This window comes from Triturus cristatus, chromosome 4_2, assembly GCF_964204655.1.
Source record: "Triturus cristatus chromosome 4_2, aTriCri1.1, whole genome shotgun sequence".
NCBI lineage: Eukaryota > Metazoa > Chordata > Amphibia > Caudata > Salamandridae > Triturus > Triturus cristatus.
The window spans coordinates 723,822,621-723,846,146 of NC_140586.1; positions in this window are offsets into that span (position 1 = coordinate 723,822,621).

Sequence of the window (23,526 nt, forward strand, 5' to 3'; positions counted from 1 at the left end):
CTGTAAAATGAACGAGGAAGCATACTGCATAGAAATACTGTCATATGAACACATAAGTAATTAAATTAATGGGCTATATGACTGTCCAGCGGTCCAATGTATGTGACAAAAACACTGTATTACAGCGAGTTTGGACAACGAGCCCTAGTTCTAAAGGGCAAAGTAAGTGCTACAGAGTTCATATGCATCTAACAAAAATCAAACCATGAAAACGTAATTCGTTTTTTCACTGCCTTTTCTTATAAAACTGAAAGTTACTGGTTTTCTTGCCATTGAAAGGATATTCTAACACAATTATAAATTAGCAATTAATCAAGTTTCACTTAGCTTTGCTGAACACATTTTGTGGTCCTGTTTATGGAAGGCTTTTCCACATTCTTCTGCGGCAAAACCCCTGGGCAAATAAAAAGCTCGATGCGCAGATTCCCGGCGAGCCCATCTAGGAAACCATGGCTGCTGATCTGTACTTCTATATTAAAAGGTACTTTTTACTACTAAGGCTGCCGGAAACGCGATGAAGATACTGCCAGGAGATTATCATGGTCTTCCTTCTTTCATCCTAATTCATTCGGACACCTGCTTTAGGATATTTTGACATATAATTAGTTACATGCTCTACGCTCTGGATGGGATCACAGTGGTATAATACCACACTTGACTTCAGACGATGCTGACTGCACGTTGTTGTTTTTTAGAAGTTTCATAACAATATTAAAATAGTGTGGAGGAGCCGCGTACACGCGTTTGAAACATCACACTACAAATTAAATTTGGATCTTTTTGCCAAGAAACTATAACAATGTGCCTACAATAATCAAGAGTTGTACTGGATACAACTCCATTTTATATGGAAGGCACACTGTACTAACTGCCGGTCACCGAGTGGAAGCAGGGCCGGCTCCGCTGGGGATAAGAGGGTTGAAATGACAAACCGTGCCCCCCCATAACGAATGGCACTGGCGGCGAGATTGTGTGGCAGGCAGGAAGAAATCTGAGGCGCGATCAATAGCGAAATGAAGAGATTTAAATGGAAGGAGGAGTGGGGTGGGGTCAGATGTGTGCCGCGGCTCAGCGCCCCCTCAGGGCGGGGTCCCATCGCAGGGGTCTGAGAGCTGATTGCACCTTCTTATCGATCCCCCAGTACTCCTCAGACCCCACCTTCCCTAATCCCCCCCGGGTTCGGGTAGAGTCCTTTCTGATTTTTTTGGCACCATGTTCTCCATATTACAGGAGCAGTGGGAAGCTAGGCCCTGATTGGATCCGAGGCGGGCACGTGCCCCAGAGTCACATGGTCCGGGCGTAAAAAGAGGGTCGGTCCTTTTTGGTGTAAATCGAACTCTTAATTCCATAATATATCAGCGTACCTTGTAAAACCTACACTAACACGTCCCGGCCCACAAATCACCCGGCCGGATTATAAGTTCACTGTATTATGCCAATATACTGTTCTCCAAATACCTGGCTGCCGGTCCGTTTTCCCGTCCGGGGTCTTCCCCGAGCAAACTTCTTGCGCCTTTGCCTCCAGCCCCCAGCGGCCGGAGACTTATGCACCGGCCTCGTCCGGGGCGGCCCCGTTGGTCACTTCCAACTCGGGACGCTACAGCAATAGGAACAGCCTGCAACCCCACAGCGCCCCGGGGCTCTACCTTGCCAGCTACGGCCTGGAGGCAGCGTCCTTCAACATGCACTGCTCGCCCTTTGAGCAGAACCTGCCCATGATGTGACCAGCGTGCGACCCCTCGAAGCAGGGCGGTGGCGGCGGCAAGGAGCACCGGAGCCGGGAGCAGGAGCTGCAAGGAGGCAGCAGCCTGCACATCTACCCCTGGATGAGGAGCACAGGTGAGGGGGGCACCGGGCAGGACTTGGGGAGTCCGTGCTGGCGTGTAGGGGTTTCACTTAAAGCCGTCCCGGGCACACGTACCCGGGCAGCCCGCAACGCAAGTCTGGCCGCACAGGGTGCTTTTCAAGCAGCTGCTTCTCAGAGCGGTGAGCGCACGGCTGCCCTGGCAGCGGCGACGGGCGCAAACAAAAACTTTAGAAGACGAACGAAAGTAGCCCCAAACATGGTGACTCGCTGGCAGACATGGCGACTCGCTGCCAGGCAGGGTTAATGCAAATAACAAACGCAAGCACGATGCATTGCAGATGCAACTTCTACTCTGCTACATACAGTTAGGCTAGCCCGCTGCCTTCCGTAAAGCCGGCCAGGGGACGAGAGCACTTAATCGCGCGCACACCATTGTGATTAGGCGGCAGGCCAGAAGAAAGTGCGATGAGTAAAGGGGCCAGTAGCCTTGGAAGGAATCGGATACAAATGACGACATAATCGTCATGAGGTGGGAATAACAAACCTTAAACCAATTGGAAGGCAGCATTTCGTGACCTAAGCCAATGAAAAAGATCGGGGAAGAGTGGGCGGAGCTTCCATGAAGCTTCCACACTAAAGTGTATACTGCATGTCTCGGAGACAGCTTGCGCTGTCTAGGCGAGACCTAAAAAGGGGGGTCCCAAAACGCGTTTTCCCCATGCATTTTCCCATAGGACCTTTTGCCACAGCTACAGCCCGAACTGCTGAACGGAATTACACCAAATTTGGCAAAGAGGTAGTCCGTAGTAAAGACTCGTGCCTTTTGCTTAAATGGTGTAAATCCGTTGAGTAGTTCCTGAGAAAATTAGAGTTAAAAGTACATAAATATCTATGGCCTCGGAAGATCCGCGCACCCTATGCGCACCCAGCGTGCACCCTGCCGTGCACAAGCTGTATTCTAATTGGCTGTCAACACTCCAGATCAGGAAGTGTTGGCAGCCATCTTGTGCCTCGGTTCTACCTCGGAGCTCCCTGGCGCATATTGGAGGTACCTGGTGGGCTAGTTGGACCCCAGGGGACCGCAGGATTGAAGAGGAATTAATTCCCCAACTTAAAACGCGCCACAGGGCGTGTTTGCACATGTCACCTCAGGCCTGCCCCCTTCCTTCACCGTTGTACGAATATTTCTCTAAAATCAGCCGAACTACGAATTCCAATTTACTCACCTGTTATCAGGAGAGAACCCAGGGTTGCATCTTTTAGTCCAGCACTAACCCTGAAAAGTAATTCTAAGCGTACTTATCAGTAACTTGTATGTCCTTCCATAGGAATCCATTGTGTGGTTTTGAGCAGAAAAGTTTCTGTCTATTTTCACAAACTAAAAATATTCCTAAAAAATCGTCTGTATGACTTAAACACATTCTTTCAACTGTTTACAGGAGATTGGCCAGTGCTGGATTCAGGATCCACCACTGAGTAAGAAAAAGTAACGATAACACTACTCACCTGCTAAGTGAATTTTCTGCCGTAGGATAACATTGGTGATTCTATGTGAACATTTTTCAAAGTGTCAACTTTTAAAATACAATAATAATCCTTAAAAATCACTACTGTAACCAAAACGCTTTTACTCAACTGTTTACTGGAGATGTCCAAGGACTGAATCTAGGATCCAGTCCTGTGGTTAGAAAAGTAATCCATAAAGTAACTAATTGCATTTGACTAGAAATTCACATTGAGCTCAATGTTGCTTTGTGTTTGAAATTGTGTTGCCCATTGCAACAACTTTAACTACTGTACTTAAAAGTCTATTGCCTATTTGCAAAGTATTTAAACTAAAGTAATTCATTCTGAGAAAGTATATTTTGTATTGTAATGTATAATGTAATTAAAAAAATAAAATATCTAAAAATTATGTAGTAAATCAGTATCAAAAAAATCAGTATAACAGTTAATACATTAAAAATTGTCATTTACAAAACCTTTGAAATTCACTGAAAAAACCATAGCTTTCAGGCCTGATATAGTTAGGAATCAGCATTTAAAAAACCTTTGAAATTCACTGAAAACACCATAGGTAATTGTAGGGTGAGAATGTATATGCCTTTTGTGCGAGATTAACATGAAGTTGATGCATATATTTTTAACTGTCTATAGATACCCCTGACGAAGGTCATTGGATGACCGAAATGCATTGGGTGGATTGATTAAGAAGGAAGAAGCAAGTTTCTTAAACATGCCTGTGAATAGGCCCGGATGGGCAATTCTTGTGCAATTAAATGTGTGAAATAATGGAAATATGAATCTTTGATGTGACGGACAAGAAAAATGAAGCTGTGCAAATAAATGGTTAAAATTTTTGATATACAAGGGATTACGTGTTTACTAGACTCACAAATGTGTATACGGCTGTGCAACTCTTCTGTGATTCGGAAAACTGCGTTTCACTACCTTTTGATGAAGTGCACCTACTTGCCAGGCCCTAACCTTCCCTTTTCTTACATGTGAGACACCCCTTAGGTAGGCCCAAGGTATACCTCCATGGGCAGGGTGCAGTGTCTGTGAAAGGTAGGACATTAACTGGTGTGTGTGTGACATGTCCTGATAGTGAAATACTGCCAATTTAGTTTTTCACTGTTGAAAGTCTATCTGTCCCCTAGGCTGACATCTCACAAGTATAACTTTCCATTGGTACAAGATCGAAAAGTGGAGTTTAGGCTCTCTGAACTCCAAATTTAATAACCTATATTTTAGGGTGATGGTTTTGAATTGTGTGTTTGAAAATGAAACCTTTAGAAAGTCGACATTTTCTTGTTTAACCATTCTGTGTGCCTCTACTATTTGGAGTATTGATTGTCTGGTCTTGGAATGACAGGGGCTGAGGTTGTGCATTCACTGTAGACAACCACCTGGGGAAGGGAGGGGGGTTTGAGGTGTGCCCTGCCTTTCATGGGTGACTCAGAGCTGAGCTGAATAGACCGTGGCTGCATGGTGGGAGGAGTTTCACTAACACCTGAATAGGCAGTGCCTCCTCTGCACATTGCTGTCTGGTGATGCTGCACTAGAAGACAGAACTGATTTGGACTGGGCTCAAAGATCCCTGCCACAAAGAGAACAAAGACAACATGGGGTATACGTAGTGGACCCTAAACCCCAGAGAATTAGATCACTTCTGGACTCGAAAGGAACCTTTTGCCAAGGAGAAGAGCTAGAGAGCTGTAAGGAGGCTTGCTTTGTTGTGTGCTTTGCTGGGTAGGCCTGCAGTTCAAAGAAGAGGACAAAGACAGGAACTTTGCTGAGAACCTGCTTGAAGAAGAATCTCCAAGGGCTTGTTTGTGCTGGCCTCCTGTTCTTAAGTCGCAGGGACACAAAGACTTCACCACCAGCTCCCCTGAACTCCATTGCTCGGAGTTCTGAGCTGCCAGAAGGTGCCTGTTCCAGTTTTGGACCTTTGGAGGTTGCTCCTGCCGTTGGGAGCTCGAAGAAACCTAAAAGAAGCCTGTCTGCTCATGCCAAGCTACCAAGGGGGTGAGCAGGGGTTATCTAAAGGGTGTATCCCCCTACCCTGACCAGAAGCAGAGTCCCTTCTTAGACAAAGGTACCTACCTCTACCAGCTAGAGACCCCTATTACTAACACAGCGCTTTGTTCATTATCGGCCACCAGGTAGGCAACGTCCCAGGGAATTTTTATAATAATGCAGAGGGGACATGTGGGCCCTCCTCCTGGGGCTGTATATATCCCCTGGGACAACCACCTCTCTGGGGCTGCTTTAAAAATGAAAGTGGGGGAGGCCCGTAAGACCTCCCCCACTGCTACAAGGACCAACACCTCTCTGGGGCTTATTTAATCATAATTGGAGGGCCTCTTCGACCCCCAAGCCCCGGAGACTGCCACCTCTCTGTGGCTTTTCTTAAAAGAATGTGGATGGCCGCAGGGACACCCCGCAGCCTCAGGGACTGCCATTTCCCTGTGCAAATGACAACAATGGAGTGGGTCCTGGAGCCAATAATGGCCCTGAGGACAGCCAGTCCCAGGGCCGGCTCATGCAATGTTCCATGGTGTCCACCCCCGGTACATTGCAGTTTGCTTTGGCTTTGCAGGAGCACTGCTCCTGCTAGGCCATAGCAAACTCTGCACTGCTTTGTACAAGCGAGAGCATGTGGAATGCTCTCGCTTGCACGAAGAAGAGCAGAATTGCTGTTGGACAGAGAGAACTGCATGTTCATTAGCTCCCTCTGTCCAAAAGCAATGCCGCCTCCCGCAGGGAACCAGCAGGGAAAACTGGGCCCTTCAGGCTTTCCCTGCATTCCTCAATGTGAGAAACTGGGTGCCCTGGGAGGCCCCCCTCCCTTTTTCTTAAAAAAAATTATAAAAAAGAAAAGGCTGGGCCTCAGGAAATGGTGTCCCTTGGGCAGAAATCGGCCCTGAGGAGGACTGCATGCCCCTCTACCCCCATTAAAAAAAGGCATGGGCCCGGGTAATATTGTGCCAGGGGCCTAAATCAGCCCAGGGAAGAGTGACATACAGCCACCCTCCCATAAAAAACAAATAATAAACAATTTGCCAGAGGCCCCAACCCCTTTCTCCACTACTCTGCAAAAGTGCCATTCTAGTGCAGTGCTGGTTGGAGGATGAAGTCCTCTTGGATACTGAGGGTCCTTGGGGGCCGGGAACCCCTTCTCTTACCTCCAGTAGGTCCCAGACTGCTGGATTGCTGAGAAGCCTTGGAGGCCACGCCCTCTTTCTTCACCACTCTGCAAACATGACTCCTGGCACACTGCTGGTTGGGGAAGTTCCCTTGGCTCCAGAGTGTCCTTGAGGGCCAACAGACCTCCTGTTACCTCTAGTAAGTCCCACATAGAAGAATTGCTGTTTTTGGAGGCCACGTTGCATTTTTTACACCACTCTGCAAATGCGCCATCTAGAACAGTATTAGTTGGGGGATGATGTCCCCTTCAATGATGTGGGGTAAACATACTACAAGCCCTCTTGCTACCTCCAGTAAGTCCCAAACAGCAAGATTGCTGAGAGGTCATCAGAGGCCATGCCTTCTTTCTCTGACAGTCTGCAAATTCACCTCCTGGTGTACTGCTAGTTGGGGGATGAAGTCTCTTTGGCTGCTGAGAGTCAGTGGGGGCCAACAAGCCCTACTGTTACCTCCAGTAAATCCCACACATTGGGATTACTGAAAGGTCTTTGGAGGCCATGCCCCTTTCTCCACCACTCTGTAAATGTGTCTCCTGGTGCACTACGGGTTGAGGAATGAAGTCCTCTTGGAAGCTGTGTCTCCTTAGGGGTCAAGAAGCCCTCCTTTTACCACTAGTAAGTGTGGCACAGCGGGATTCGTGAGAGCTGGTCAGAGGCGCCGCCCCCTTTCTCAACCACTCTACAAATGGGACTACTAGTTAAAAAACCCTAAAAGTTCACCAAAATAACCAAAGGTTACAGGGATGTTACAGTTAGGAAATAGTATTAAAAATCCTTTTAAAATTAACTGAAATAACCAAAGGTTACAGTGACGATATAGGTAGACTGACATTTCCCTCATAAATAAACTGAGAAATTCAGCAGTTATAATTAGCTCAGCTAACTTCTACCTATGTACAAAGAATGCAGTGCTTATGACCTCACATATTACATCACTAAAGATATGGTCAGTGACATCACTGATGACATCACTCATGACATCTCAAATGACATCACTGATGACATTTCACATTTAAAAAAACATGTATATCTAAATATATAGTGATATATTTTAAAAGCATTTATACGTAAAATCTTGTAATACTCTTGTGGGTACCTAATTAGAATTACATACTATGGGAAAGGAAGATGAGAGATTGCTGCTGCCAATGAGAACCACGTCCGAGAGCTGCTCCCACTCCACTTTGGCCTGGGGAAAGCTGAATGAAGGGATGTAGCAAGGAGCCTTTTTCACAAATACAAACACTGCAGGTTGCTGAGGACTGTCGGAGTGTTCGGAGCACTTTAGAATTTATTGACACGTACAGCACAGAGAAGCACAAAGAAATGGAGCGTGTTAACGTTTTTTACTCACCTAGCACACGTTTGATGTGGGTTCTTATTGCAGGGACGCCACTGCAGGTTTAGAGTCTTACCCGGCTGGGTTTGCTCGACTCACAACGTTTTTCCCTTGGCTGGTTCTCCCTGACGTGCACACTTACTCGTACTCAAACTCGTGTCTCACTGAGGATGGCTCCGCCAAATGCAACAGCTCCAAATGGAGGTAGAGCTGGCTGCGCTCTACCACATCAGTGACTGTAGACTTTGAAACACATTCCTCCATTGCTAAAGGTTGACCGACTATTTCTAGAGTAGGACACCCTATTATGAAAGTATTGCAATCGGGTAATGTTCCTGAAGTGATTAATCCTAGTGGCTTCTCTAGTCTGCCACCGCAGTGTGAGAAGATAGAAGCGTTAATGGCGGCAGGTATTAGTTTACCGGCGGAGATACCATTGATATTGCATGCTTTGCCGGCTTTGACACTGGAGGCAAGCCTTGATCAGACTGCGAGCTTGAGAAGTTCACAACCCCTGTGTATGAGTATTGAGGAAGGGAACGAGAATTCTGCCGCTTTGTGGAAGAGGCTGCCTGATGACGTGGAAAGTTTGGTAGCGTTGAGACTGGCTGATGGAGACAGCAGGCTGAATGAGGGTTGAAGGAGCAAGCTGAAGCAGCGGTGTTCATACTGCTTGCAAGTACACAGCCGTATCAATCTTTACCGGGTAACTGTCAAGGGGTCTAAAGCAGCAATGTAACTCAGTTATGGGGGACATATTGGGTCAACCGCCTGATATTGGAAGTGTTCAGATGGAGTGTGGTATTGGTGCGGGGGGGCGTAATTTGCGTAATCGCGTTACGCAAATCTCCGCGAAATGGTAAAAAATCTCCGTGAACATGCAGAAATTTCGCCGAACACGCGGAATTACTTGTTCGCGATACTTTTTTCCTGTTCGCGATCGCTGTTTGTGTGCTCGGGGTGAAATATCTCACGAACACGCTTATTGAGAACGCGAACAAGCAAAAAATTTCGCGAAGTCACGGAATGCAGATTTTTTGGGCAATTTCGCGTTCTCCGCGGAACGCGAAATTTCCCAAATTCCGCAAATTCCGCGAGCGGAACGGAATTTACCGCCCAGGCCTAGACTGCGGACACTGATGGAAGTGGGGTAGCTGATATTCATGCACTCCTGCAGGATCATGTTACAGATCTCCCAATCATTCCTGTTGACCTTTTCATTTGTAACATCAATGATACCCCGAAAACCACCAACGATACCAAACTACTCTGCCTTAAATAATGGGATAACTCACACTGAACTTACCACTTCGTCACTTGGCCGAAGGAAAGGCAGTGTCAAGACTAAGAACACAATATACTATATACAAGGAATCGACAGACAAGGTGATTCTCAAGAGCTACGAGATGCCAAGATTACTGCGAGTAAGCCAGGCACAACCAGCAGCCCCCTTCGTAAATGAGTTATGGCAAAGGGAGAGGTGAAGAATTTAATATTGAGAGTCTCTGGTTCAGGCCCTGGTATGGGATTTGACGCAAAATGTATATCTCAAGGCACCAGTCAATCGGCAACTTTTTCTTCTGAAACAGACTTGACTACAAATAATGGTTAGGTGAAATTGATGTTTGGCTCTGCCTCCCTAGCCGTTTTTGCTACTGTGAGTAAGGGCGAGATATCTGTTTCAACTGCCCGACCAATTGAATCTTCTGCTGCGGTGATACTTCAGGCATTGCAAGGCCAAAGGGAAGAAGCTCAAGAATATTATACACAGGCTAGGGCTGATAGTTTGGCAATCAAGCAATCTTTTGCTAAGGTAAATGCTAATGTACTGACACTTACATTTGATATAACAGAGCTGCAGCAACGAGTCGCAGATACAGAAGAGCATATTACCTGATCCGTTAAGGTATCCGAAGCACGAGACAACCAGCTTACTTTTCTGCAAGTTAAGATTGAGGACATGGAGAATCAGCAGCACCGTAATAACCTCAGGCTCTTTGGCGTGCCAGACTGCGAAGAGGGAACTGATTCTCAAGCATATGTAGTGCAACTGTTTCAGAAGCCCTTTCCTGACTTGTCTGAGTGGGATTGGGACTGCCAAGTACAGTGTGCGCATAGATAACCAGCAAAATCTAACAAGCCTGTAGGTCGTTATCCACAGCCAATTCTTAGATATTTTGGGAACTTTCTTTTGAAGCAGGCAGTCTCCATCAAAGCGCACCCTACCGCACCTATTTGTTTTACATTTTTGTAAATCATATTTTTGTAAAAACACCATGGACAGGCGATGGAAACAACTGCAACTTATCAATCCATTAAAATCTGAAGGGGCCCAGGTTTTCCTGCAAGAATCAGCTCGCTTAAAAATCCTTAAAGATGGGCAAACACAGCTGGTATATACGGAGCATGAGGGCATCAGGTTTTGGCCAAATGGCGGCAAGGGGCTAAATAACTCTTCAAATAAAATCAATATTGAGTTTTTTGATCAGAGGGAGATAGTTGGCTTATATGAGATGGAGTAATCACTGAATATTAATGTGCCAAAGTTTAGCAATGTTTGATTTAATTTTTTCTATAGCTACCTCTCTATGTTTTTCCTTTTTTGTTTTTACTCTTTTTCTTTCTCAAATACTTTTTATGTGTGGGGGGCAGCTCTTTAGAGGGATGGGTTCTCGAAAGCTGTGTGACCAGCGACAGCAATGAGAGGGGTGATTATTTTCCACAGACACAGGGTAGGTTGTGGGAGGGTTGGGATGGGTGCGGGTGGGTTTATGGTGAGAGGCAAAATGCTTTAAACAAAAATCAGCTTATGGGATTTCCTATAATAACTGGAGGTAACATTTTCAAGGAATATTTAGAGGACAGTATTTGTTTCTGGTTAAAGTCAATGATATATAGTCAAACAATGAAATACTACGGCCTTACTCAAATGTGTACGTTGGAATGTTTCTGGATTAAATGCTGGATGAAAGCGTCAATTGGCCTGAGGAATTAGATACGTAGAAACCTCATCTTGTATTTTGAACAGAAACTCACTTGACCTATAAGGGTACGGGGCTTTTGAATCAGTTAAGATATCAAATAATAGTATGTACTTCTCAAAATGTCTTGATAGGAGGAACAGGTATTCTAGCTGGTAAAATGCTTGTATATACATCCTGAAGGGTATTAGCAGAACACAGGGGGAGATGGGTAATGGCTCAGTTGGAAATTTATGGCATAAAATATGTCTTAGTTGCTGTTTACGGGCCTAATGCCGACGATCCTGACGTTCGTAACTCACTAATGTTAACACTATTAGAATGGCAAGGGGTCTTAATAATCATGGGGACTTCAATTGTGTGATGAATTATTGAATTGATTCTACTAGTCAACAAACCTTCATTAGGATGACAAAAGTATGGGCATCTATTTTAGAATTAGCACATCTGCACAATAGATGTATGGAGAACTCTTCACCCTATTCCACAAGGATATACATATTATTCATGTCCTCATAGGCAATATTCTAGGATAGATAGGGCCTGGGCTAGTGACACCACTTTTCGGTCAGGTATGATTGAGGTATGTCCAAAAATAACATCGGGCCATAATCCTATTGTGTTTTGCTTTCAAACACAATCGGCAAACAAATCTAGACACTCTTTTTCTTTCCCACGTTATTTACTGTCAAACAGTGAATATATTTCACATACGGAGAATTTACTAGCAAAGTTTATTCAGTTTAATCTCAACATGGCTACCTCTGTTGTCGTCTGAGATTCAATGAAGGCATATATTAGGGGTATTACACAACAACATATACTACAAGAGAATAAGGCTAGAGTTACTACTTTTAAAGACACCTGTCTAAAGCTTGCTAACTTAGAAATATGCCAAATATTAGACAAAGTGACCCTACACAAATACAGTTTTATGCTGAACTTGTCGAAGCACGTGCATCACGTGGGGGGATACTACAGGAGAGGGTCACTGCTTGCTACAATAGGAATCGCACTGCTCAATACAAATATGGTGAACAAGTGGGGAAGATACTTGCATACCAGCTGGCTGAGCGTAAAGCCAAAATGTTAATAAAGGCTGTTAAGGGCGTGGATGGCACACTATATACTGAACCTCATATGATACTCGAACAATTTAAAGTATTTTATTAAACTCTTTACACGCAATCTGATTTAATAAATACAGAGGTGTTTCATAGGTATTTAAAGAAAGCAATGCTCCTGCGCTTACAAGAAGAAGCTATTAGTCAGTTGTCTACTGAAGTCTCATAAGAGGAATTTTTGGCTGTCCTGTCCTCGTTACCTTCAGGCAAGGCATCGGGGGTTGATTCTGCCGAGGTCAGGAACGCCTAAGCGTTCCTGACCTCGGCAGATTTGTTCGCATTCTGAACGACAACCAGAAATAACAAAGCTCTTGAAAAAGAACGAGCAAGGACTTCCCGCGCTCAGCCGCTTGGCTAGAGAAAGCACATAAATTGATAGGCTACAATATCAGCTAAATCGCCCGGACAACAACAACACAAACAAAAAAACACGTTACGTGGGATCATTTGAACTCACAAAGGGTCTAAACATGCAATAATTATCTGTCCTGAAGATGGTCTGACGGACTTCTGCCATCCAAGACCGAAACGTCGACTCCATCATCTAATTCCACAACATTAGATAAATGCAGTTGATTTTGTCTCATCAATGAGATTATTCTCTGTCACAATCATTTGGAAATAGATGTTTTTTAATGAAATGTGGATCTAATTCAACCCGCCTTTCATGCTCTATTGCTTGTAACCAATGGTTCTTTTGTACTCCTTTCTTACCTTGATTTATATAAAAAGATTTGTGTTTCATTCACAAAAAAGAACTCCCGTGTGTGCACATTTTATTGAAAAACTGAGTTTGGATAACATTTACTGTTGGTGTTTAATTAACTTAAAATACACCCTTGAAACAAATTGCTAAGAAATAGAACTGAACTATTAGCCAGGGTTATACCATTAACCTGGGATACTATAAATATTGTTTCTTTTGCAAAAAAGGTAAACTACCTGAAGAGTGCGGCTCGTATCACCCGATATCTCCTATTAATGCTAATGCGAAAATATATGCTAAGGTTTTGGCTAATTATTTGGCCCCTCTGATGCCAGGCTTGGTATCGGACCAGCAACATGGCTTTATAATAGGCAGAGGCACCACGGCACACACTAATACTGCTATAATTGCCTTTGATTATGTTAAACAATCAGGCAGTAATTTAGCTATGATACTTTTAGCTGCGGAAAAGGCTTTCAATTGCGTGGCGTGGAGGTGTTTATTGTCTATCCTGGCTTCTTTTGGAATCATGGGCCAATTTTTTATATGGATACAAGCCTTATATCGCACGTCGCAGGCCAAGTTGAGTTATGCAGGTATTCAATGTACATTTTATTACATACATAGAGGCACCCGCCAGGGCTGCCTCTTTCCCCAATTTTATGTACACTTTATATTGAATCTTTTATACGGATATCACTTACCAATCAAGACATTTCATCATTAAGGTCGGAAAATCATGACTTGAAAGTAAATGCTTATGCAGATGATATTGCCATTTTAACAACGGACCCGGTTGCTTCTTTAGAAATAATTTTGAGTGAAGCAGAAACTTTTGTTTTTTTTTCTGGGTATAAGCTGAACCCCAGTAAAACTCAGGTGCTTTTGAATTTTGAACCAGGTAGGCCTATTTTTGGGGTTTGTCCGGAGGCGACCTATTTGGGAATTCGTGTCACGCCCCAGATTAAACATATATTAAGGCTGAACTATGATACTTTGTTATAAGACATTAGTAAGAAGTTAAGAATCTGGCATAAACTACCTGTAAGTATGATTGGTAGATGTAATATAATAAAGACGAGGATACTCCCTAAATGTATTTATTTATTTCGCTCAATCCCCTTAAGTGTTACTAATTCCTTTTTTTTTAAACTAGAAGGGGTCATAAGCAGTTTTATCTGGGGGTATAAATGAGCATGTTGTGCTTTTAATCTTATGAAATATCAGTATAGTCAGGGGGGCCTCGACCTTCCCGACTTTAAACTATATTACAGGGAAGCCTTTATTGGGTGCTTGCATAGTCTTTTCTCTAGCGATGGTCAAGACTTTAGCCACCAGCTTCTACTAGGTCATTATAGCAGTAGGTTTCTGTTGCACTTGGCCCTTTTTGCAGGGGAATCCCTGAACTTTTTGCCTTCCTCCTATATTTTTTCTGACCTATTGTTGGCTGTTTTATGACTCTGGGCACTTTACCACTGCTGATAAGTGCTAAAGTGCATATGTTCTCCCTATTGTAAATTAATGTATGAATTTGTGATTCCATGCTTGGTTGGTTTGGTTTACCTGTCAGACCCTAGTACAGTGCACCAGGAGTGCCCAGGGCTTGTAAATCCCAATACTGCTGGTGGGCTTGCAGCACTGCTTGTGCCCCTCACAGAAGCAGCCTGTAAAAGTGCATCTAAGGTCTGCCATTGCAGAGCCTGCGTGCAGTCTGGTACTGTCATGCTGACTGGGCAAGTGCACCCACTTGCCAGTCCCTAAACCTTCCCTTTTCTTCATATCAGACACCCCTATGTAGGCCCAAGGGCAGGGGGCATTGTAAGGATAAGGTTGGACATGCCCTGGTGTGTGTGGCATGTACTAATAGTGAATGACAGCCATTTTCGTTTTTCACTATTGCAAGGCTACCTGTTCTTCATAGGCCAGAATGGGCAGTTTGGTTATTACATCTTATAATCCTAACTTACTCAGGGAACATGGTAGAAATTCGAATTTAGTGTGCCTGAACTCAGAATGGTAAAATACATCTTTTAGTGAAGTTGGTTTTACCATTCTGTGTTTGAAAATGCCACTTTTAGAAAGTTGGCATTTTCCTGTCTAACCATTCAAACCTGCCTCTGCTAGGCTGTGTATTCCCTGTCTGGAGTTTGAGTAACAGGGCTGGGGAATTCCAGGAGACAGGGTGAGGTGTCCCAGTGGTGAATTGAGAGATCTGCATCTAGATGGGTGGGTGGAGTTGCACCTGGGACCTGAATAGGGCTGTGCCTTCCCTCCACAATGCTGGCTCCACCTCCTGTGGTGCGTCTGATGTCTCTGCCCTGCACTCTGAAAAGAAAGAAGGAGTCAGGTAAACAAAGTGCTCCAGGACTGACCAAAACCGGTTTGAACAAGGCAAAGGCTCCTCTGCCCTCAGAGGACAAAGGATTTTGGGGTATAAGTATTGGGACCCTGATCCCAAGAATTTAGATCACTTTGGTAAACAAGAAGAAACTCTGCTGAGGAGAGGAACCAAGAAGAAACTGAGGAGAGACTATCCCTGAAACTGGGAGAGGAGAAAGGAACTTTGTGTGTACTTTTGCTCAACTTGTGACGGATCTCCAAGGGCTTGGAAAAGAGCTTGCCTCCTGCTGAAGTCTCAGGAACAACAGACTTCACCCCCCAGCTCCCTAGAGTTCTTTGGAAGTGCCTGCTGCTGTTGTTGGGCCTTCTGAGGGACTGCGTGTCGCAAGGAGCTGGAAGCACGACTCAAGAAGGAGAAGCGTGCCGCCGTCGGAGCTGTTGTCGTCGCATCGCGTAAAGTGTGTCGCCGCTGCAGCTGTCGCATCGAGCGGAAGTGTCTCGCATCATCCAGGAAGTGTCTTGCAATGCCGAAGAAGTGTGTCGCCATCGCAGCCATCGTAGCTGACGCATTGCACCGCATCAAGAGAAGAATCTCGCATCGAGGAAGAAGCGTGTCGCCATTGCAGCCATCGTAGTTGTTGCATTGCACCCCGCAAGAAAAGCGCCTCGCATCCACAGAGAAGTGTGCCGCAGTCAGGGCTGTTGTCTTCGCATCACGTACAGGGGTGTCGCCGCTGCAGCATCGCATCGAGCATAAGCGTCTCGCAATGTTGGAGGTGCCGCTGCCAAGACCGCTGTTGTCGCATCGCGTAAAATGTGTCGCCGCTGCAGCGGAAGCATCGAATCGAGTCTTCTCGCAACATTGGAGAAGCGTACCGCATCTGGACGATCTTCACGTCTTTATTTCTTTGCACCAAAATCATCAACGCATTAACATCGTTGCCCTGCATATCGCATCTAAAAGGTACATTGACTTAAAGTGTCGCATTTAAGAACTAAAGAGAACTAAGCAAACTTCTACCATCTAAGTAACAGTATTGTGTATTTTTGTCGTTTAATGGTCTTGTGGTAAATCTATATAAAGAATACTTATTTTTGATATAAAACCTGTGAGGTGTCCATCTGTAGTGTTGTCACTTGATTACTGTATGTGTTCACAAATGCTTTACACACTGCCTCTGAGATAAGCCTGCCTGCTCGTGTCAAGCTACCAAGGGGGTGAGCAGGGGTTATTTTAGGAGTGTACCCCCTTACCCTGACTGGAGGCGAGGGTCCCTATTTGTGACAAGTGCATACCTGTGCCAACTAGAGACCCCCAAGTCTAACAGTTTCTCTACCGGATACATGACCCGAACTATTTTAAAGGAGTCCACTTTAAGACACTTAAGGGCTTGGCCAATATCTGGCGGTAAATTTGTGCCAGGTATTCTCTTCCAGTATAGGATGATAGATTTCCCCCTTGGCATAATCTATTATTACCTGGGATTTTTGCCAACTCTTATATGACTGTAGTGGTTTTAAAACTTTTCAAAGCTTACAAAATGTTTGAAATCCCATGCCAATATTATTATAATTATTTACAAATTAGAGACTTCTTTAAGAGATCGCAGGGGGTTTATTCTGTAGTGACATATGATACGAGTAGCGTGCTACTGCCGAAAAAAGATCTTTGATGCTATATAAATGCAATTACAATACAATACAATATACTGACCTGTCTGCAGGAGATACCTCTGAAGCAAACAATCCATATAGCATATCAATGCTATATGGATTGTTTGTCTCTGTCTCAGAATAGAATTGAGCCATGCTTACATTTAGCCTCAAAATGGAGTAGATGTTACCCTACAGCAGTAACTGACTCACTCACAACATTAAAGGAGGCTGTATGCTCAATTAATCTAAAGCTCCAGCAGTTCCAGACTATTTTTATGTTGTATTGCATCCAGGAAAAAATAGCTAGTTGGAGAGTACAATGTAGACGATGCTTTAGTAATAAGATGAACTGTCCAAAGTGCGGACTGTATGCAGCTAATATTATACATGCGTTTGCTACATGCCCATCATTGTTGGCGTTTTGGCAGGGAATTTTGATTGCTATTATTTCAGTCACTGCTAGGCTTGCTAATTCAAAGGCCTGAATTTCTCCAAAACCTAGCAGCACAACTGAATGGTGGGCTATTATGGTGGAGATCTTTGAGAGAGAAAAGGCTTTTGCGAAAACCAGAGGGATACGGTCATTGTCGAAGTTTAAGGCTGCCTGGCATTTAATGATCAAAGATTGATGTCACATTCAGTGTGGCTTTTTTGTAAAAAAATGTATATGTATATAATCTTTAATCGATGGTGGAAATGAATCTTCATGTTTCTCAATTTTTTAATAACTATGATTTGAACTCCTATATGTCAAATTGTAAAGCCATAATGGTTGCTATTTATCAATGAACTGTGTTGATCTTCCTTACATCTATAAACATTATTTTAAAACTAAATTAAATAAACACATACTGTGACATATATGTGGTTTCATAGAAAGTAGCATAAAACCATACACACACACTCCACTTATATATAAGTAAAATGTATTTATTATGTTCTATGACAAATATATATATGTGATGCAAAAAACATCCATTTATCATTATATATAGATTCATTTAAAACAATGTGCTGACATTCTTGTTGGATATATATTTATTTTTAGTACATATATACACGTATATGAATATAGGCACACATCTAGATGTAAGAATGTGTATACCATTATATATATAACATACACAGTTAAGCATTAAACATATTGATAGTGATGTACTAGATATACATCCCTGTGTATCTGTATTTAAATGCATGTAATAATAGAACACACTCATTTATATTGTGTGTATACTTAGACTGTAAATATGCATTCCTCGTGTTTTTTTAATATAAAAATATATTGCTATACAGTTATATTATAATTACTTTAACTCTAATACATACTCTGACATATATGTGTCATCCTACAAAAAACTGAAAAACTACATGCATTTTCTATATACATTGATTGTTAGGTAACTATTTTTCATCTGCTTTTCTTTAATATGTCGATATTTTTGGCAGTGGTCCTAAATCATTAGGCCAGGAGCAAAGAGGGCCATAGGTTTTCTAGTTGTCGCAGTTGAGCATTTCAGTTTTGGAGGCCTTCAATTTGAGGTGACTCCATGTCATCCATTGCTCAATGGCCCAGAGGCAGCTGAAGATTTGTAACAACATACAGTAAAGAAAGCAGCCAGATAGTCAACAAAATCAACAAATACTGGTCTCTAATTACTGGAGACTCGGACATAGGAAAATCCCTCGTTGGAAGACCAGTAGTCACCTAGAGGAAAACGAAATCTCTCAAGGATGCCTAGGTAACAAGCCACTTTCAAAAGAGAGAACAAACAAATTGGCTAACACATCAGCAGAAAGGATTCAAAAAATGTAATCTCTGCAAAGCTTGTAAAATCGGCAAAAACATGGGATCAATTATTGAACACATGGAAATACAATCACCATTAATAAAAAATCTCATGTATGTCCAAGTACGTCATCTACATAATAGAGTGCAATTGTGGGATGAAGTATGTGGGCAGTACAATCTGCATGCTCAAGAAGCGTATCCTTGAGCACATTCGAGCAGTAAAGAACACAGACATTACATATGCAACGGCTTAACACATGGCATCTTGCCAAAAAGGAGATTGGAAAGCAAAGAACTATTATGGAATATATATGACACCTCAGGCAGAATGTGGGGGGGACAGAATGAAGAAACTACGACAAATGGAGTCACGATTTATTATCAGATTAAGAACAAAAACCCCCAGAGGCATCAATAATGATTAGGAACTTTTTGTACATTTGGACTGACTTGATATTGTGGAAAAAGAAAAGCAGCATTAATCTAGCAAGCATTGGAGATATGAATAGATCTGGCAAAATAAATCTGGGATGAGGGTACTATACCCAACTATTGAAATCCTTAATGTAATCATTTTAGACATGAATGAATACCTAATTCACATAAGATCGTTCATAAATTATCATTACATTAATGTAAGGACACAATGTTTAGCGTATGAAATTGTGGGATATGGTACTATACCAAGCACCATGTAAATAATTTGCATTGTGCGAAAAAATCTAGAATGGATCTCAGAATCATGGGCCAATAGAACAATGAATATCTCTACTGTTTAGGTACTATACCGGTATAAGAGATAAGAAAAAAGAAATCATATACTAAATGCTCATAAGTAACGTTAATTACAAAATGTAAAGATCACAATGAAATTGTCTGACAAAATGTGCACAATTCCTTTTTTTTGTATAAATGTAAATAGTTTGTGGAACATTTTTATATACACTACAATTCCCATAATGCCCCATTGAGGCAACTATGGGCTTAAAAGGTGTAATCAAAGAAGGACTCACTAACCGTGAGCAAAGCCGTGAGAGGGGTGAAACGCGTTAGTTTGAGTGTCACCAGAAGTTTAAATTAAGCATACTCTAAGACTTGAGTGCCGCATTATTTGTATCAAAAAAAAAATATCTATATATATATATTTTTTTTCACTGAAAAAACCATAGGTTTTAGGGGTGTTATAGTTAGCTGGACATTTCACTCGTACAAAACCATTGAAATTCCTCCGTTATAGTTAGTTCAGCTAACTATAACTCGCGCACCCGCAATGCACTGATGATGACGTCACATATTACATCACTCATGAAATGGTCACTGATGACCATTTCAATGGTTTTGTACGAGTGAAATGTCCAGCTAACCATAACACCCCTAAAACCTATGTTTTTTTCAGTGAATTTCGATGTTTTTTAAATGCTAATTCCTAACTATGACATATCTGAAACCTATGGTTTTTTCAGTGAATTTCAAAGGTTTTGTAAATGTTAATTGTTACATTTATTTTAGATATTTTATTATAATTACATTATACATTACATTAGAAAATATACTTTCTCAGAATGAAATACTTTAGTTTAAATACTTTGCAAATAGGCAATAGACTTTTAAGTACAGTAGTTACAGTTATTGCAATGGACAACACAATTTCAAACACAATGCAACATTCAGCTCAATCGGAATTTCTAGTTAAATGGAATTAGTTACTTTATGGATTACTTTTCTGACCGCAAGACTGGAGCCTAGATTCAGTCCTGGGACATCTCCTGTAAACAGTTGAGTAAAAGTGTTTTGGTAACAGTAGTCATTTTTAAGGAATATTATTGTATTTTAAAAGTTGACAGAAACTTTTTCTCATATAATCACCTATGTTATCCTATGGGAGGAAATTCACTTGGCAGGTAAGTAGTGCTATTGTTACTTTTTCTTACTCAGTGGTGGATCCTGGATCCAGCACTGGTGCATCTCCTGTAAACAGTTGAAAGAATGCGTTTAAGTCATACAGGCGATTTTTAAGGAATATTTGTAGTTTGTGAAAATCGACACTTAGAAACTTTTCTGGTGAAAACCAGACAATGGATTCCTATGGAAGGAAATACAAGTTACTGGTAAGTACGGTTAGAATTACTTTTCAGGGTAAGTGCTGGGCTAAAAGATGCAGCACTATGTTCTCTCCTGATAACAGGTGAGTAAATCGGAATTCGTTGTTCAGATGATTTTAGGTGAATATTTTAAAATTCAAAAATGCCACACTTTCCAAGTGAAACCAGTCAATGTTAGCCTATGGAAGGAAATTCACTTGGCAGGTAAGTAGTGCTATTGTTACTCTTTCTTACTCAGTGGTGGATCCTGGATCCAGCACTGGTGCATCTCCTGTAAACAGTTGAAAGAATGCGTTTAAGTCATACAGGCGATTTTTAAGGAATATTTGTAGTTTGTGAAAATCGACACTTAGAAACTTTTCTGGTGAAAACCAGACAATGGATTCCTATGGAAGGAAATTCAAGTTACTGGTAAGTACGGTCAGAATTACTTTTCAGGATCAGTACTGGGCTCAAAGATGCAGCACTGAGGTCTCTCCTGATAACAGGTGAGTAAATCGGAATACGTAGTTCGGCTGATTTTACTTCGGTCCAGTATATATAGAGCCACTTTCCTACACCATCCCCTCCCTTCACCACTGTGCAAACACACCCTGTGGTGTGTTTTAAGTTGGGGAAATTATTATCCTTCAATCCTGAGGGTCCCTAGAGTCCAACTAGCCCACTAGGTACATCCAGTAAGCGCCACAGAGGTGTGTTGCAGAGAGGTGTAAAAAGGGGCGTGGCCTCTGAACACCTGTCTGCAACGCAGCTCCCTGGCGCATACTGGAGATACCTGTTGGGCTATTTGGCCTTCAGGGACCCTCAGTATTGAAAGAGAATTAATTCCCCAACTTAAAATGCACCACAGGGCGTGTTTGCACAGTGATGAAGGAAGGGGGCGTGGCCTGAGGTGACATGTCTGCAAACACACCCTGTGGCGCATTTTAAGTTAGAAAATTAATTCCTCCTCAATCCTGTGGGTCCCTGGGGGCCAACTAGCCCACCAGGTACCACCGGTAAGCGCCATAGAGCTGCGTTGCAGAGGTGTAAAATGGGGCATGGCCTCAGACCACCTCTCTGCAACGCAGCACCCTGGCGCATACTGGAGGTTTCTGGTGGACTAGTTGGCCCCCAGGGACCCCCAGTATTCAAGGAGAATTCGTTCCCCCTCTGCAAACGCGCCAGGTTTAACATTAAACTATTAAGCCCCGGGGGTGGCGGTCCCCGGGGCTGCGGGGTGATGGCGTGTGCCCTCCTGCAATTATTCATACTGTGCCCCAGGGGGTGGCGGTCCCCGGGACAGTGTGGGGAGGATTGGGCCCCCCCACACTTTATTTTTAACATGCCCCCGGGATTTGCCCCACCCGGGGCTAATTAGCATTGAAGCGCAGGAGCCCACCCTTCGGTATTTTTAAAAAAAAAAAAGATTTTTTTTGGGGCCTTGGGGGTCCTTGTGGGACCCCCTGAGCAGGCCTAGGGGGTCAGGGTGTTTCTACCCTGCCCCCTTTTCACGTTTTGTGCGTTTTTTCATTGGGTTTCTTGTGCCTCGGTTCGACCGAGGCACAAGATGGCTGCCATCACTTCCTGATTTGGAGTGTTGACAGCCAATTAGAATTCAACTCGTGCACGGCAGGGTGCGCTTAGGGTGCGCGGATCCAGCACGGCCATAGATATATATGTGATTTTGATTTTGATTATCTCAGAAACTACTGAACGGATTTACACCATTTAAGCAAAAGGCACGACAAGGTCTACCTTTCTGCCAAATTTGGTGTAATTCCGTTCAGCAGTTCGGCTGTAGCTGCGACTAACGGTCCCTATGGAAAATTGCATGGGGAAAACACGTTTTGGGACCCCCTTTTTTCTCAGCCCCCGCTTGACGAATTACCCCGAGACTTTCAGGATAGGAGCGGACCAGAGCGGGCCACGAGTTTTGAAAATTTCGCAAAGATTAGTCAACCGGCGCCAAAGTTATTCCAAATAGAATGTATATATATATATAAATTCACTGAAAAAACCATAGGTTTCAGGGGTGTTATAGTTAGCTGGACTTTTCACTTGTACAAAACCATTGAAATTCCCCCGTTATAGTTAGTTCAGCTAACTATAACTCGCGCACCCGCAATGCACTGCTGATGACGTCACATATTACATCACTCATGACATGGTCAGTGACATCACTCATGACATCACTGATGACATCTCAAATGACATCACTGATGACATCACTGATGACATCATCCAGTGAATGTGTGTTTTTCTGAAAATTAAATATGTTTTATATATGTATATCTCAAGGTCGATGGAAGAATAAATGGGTATATAAGTGTCTAAATGGATGATTTGTTTTTGAAAAATTGATTGTGTAACTGACTGATTAAGTGTATCATAGTGAATACAAGGCTTAGTGAGTAATGTTTAAATATGTAAATATCTGTATCAGTCTCTCACTTTGTGTATAAGTGGCTGCATGGGTTGGTGAGTAGCTACATGGGTGTCTATATAGGTAATTAGTTGGTTTTTTGAGTATCAGTCTGAGTGTCTGCATGGTTCGGTGGGGGGTATTACGTAGTGCATAGGTGCATGAATGAGTGACTCACTGTTTGTATGTGTTGAACACAGCATGTGTGCAGGACTGTATGGGTGGATGAGTGTGTGTATGGGTGTGTTAGTGAGTGAATGACTGTCTCAATAGTGTCTTTATGAGTAACTACATATGTTTTAAACTAGTATATGTGACTATTGGTGTATATATGTGAGTATATGTGAGAGTGAGAGATTGAAAGAGTTCCTGTATGAATAAGTATGTGTTTCTATAAGTGATTGTTTAAAAGACTAAGTATGTGTAAGTTTCCGTAGAAGTAAGTATGGTGGTGTGTGTATAACTGTATATGCAAGTAAATGTATGTTTGATTCTTTATTAGCATGAGTGACTATGTGTGTGAGTAACTCTATGGATGAGTGGCATTGTGTAACAGGATGTATAGGTG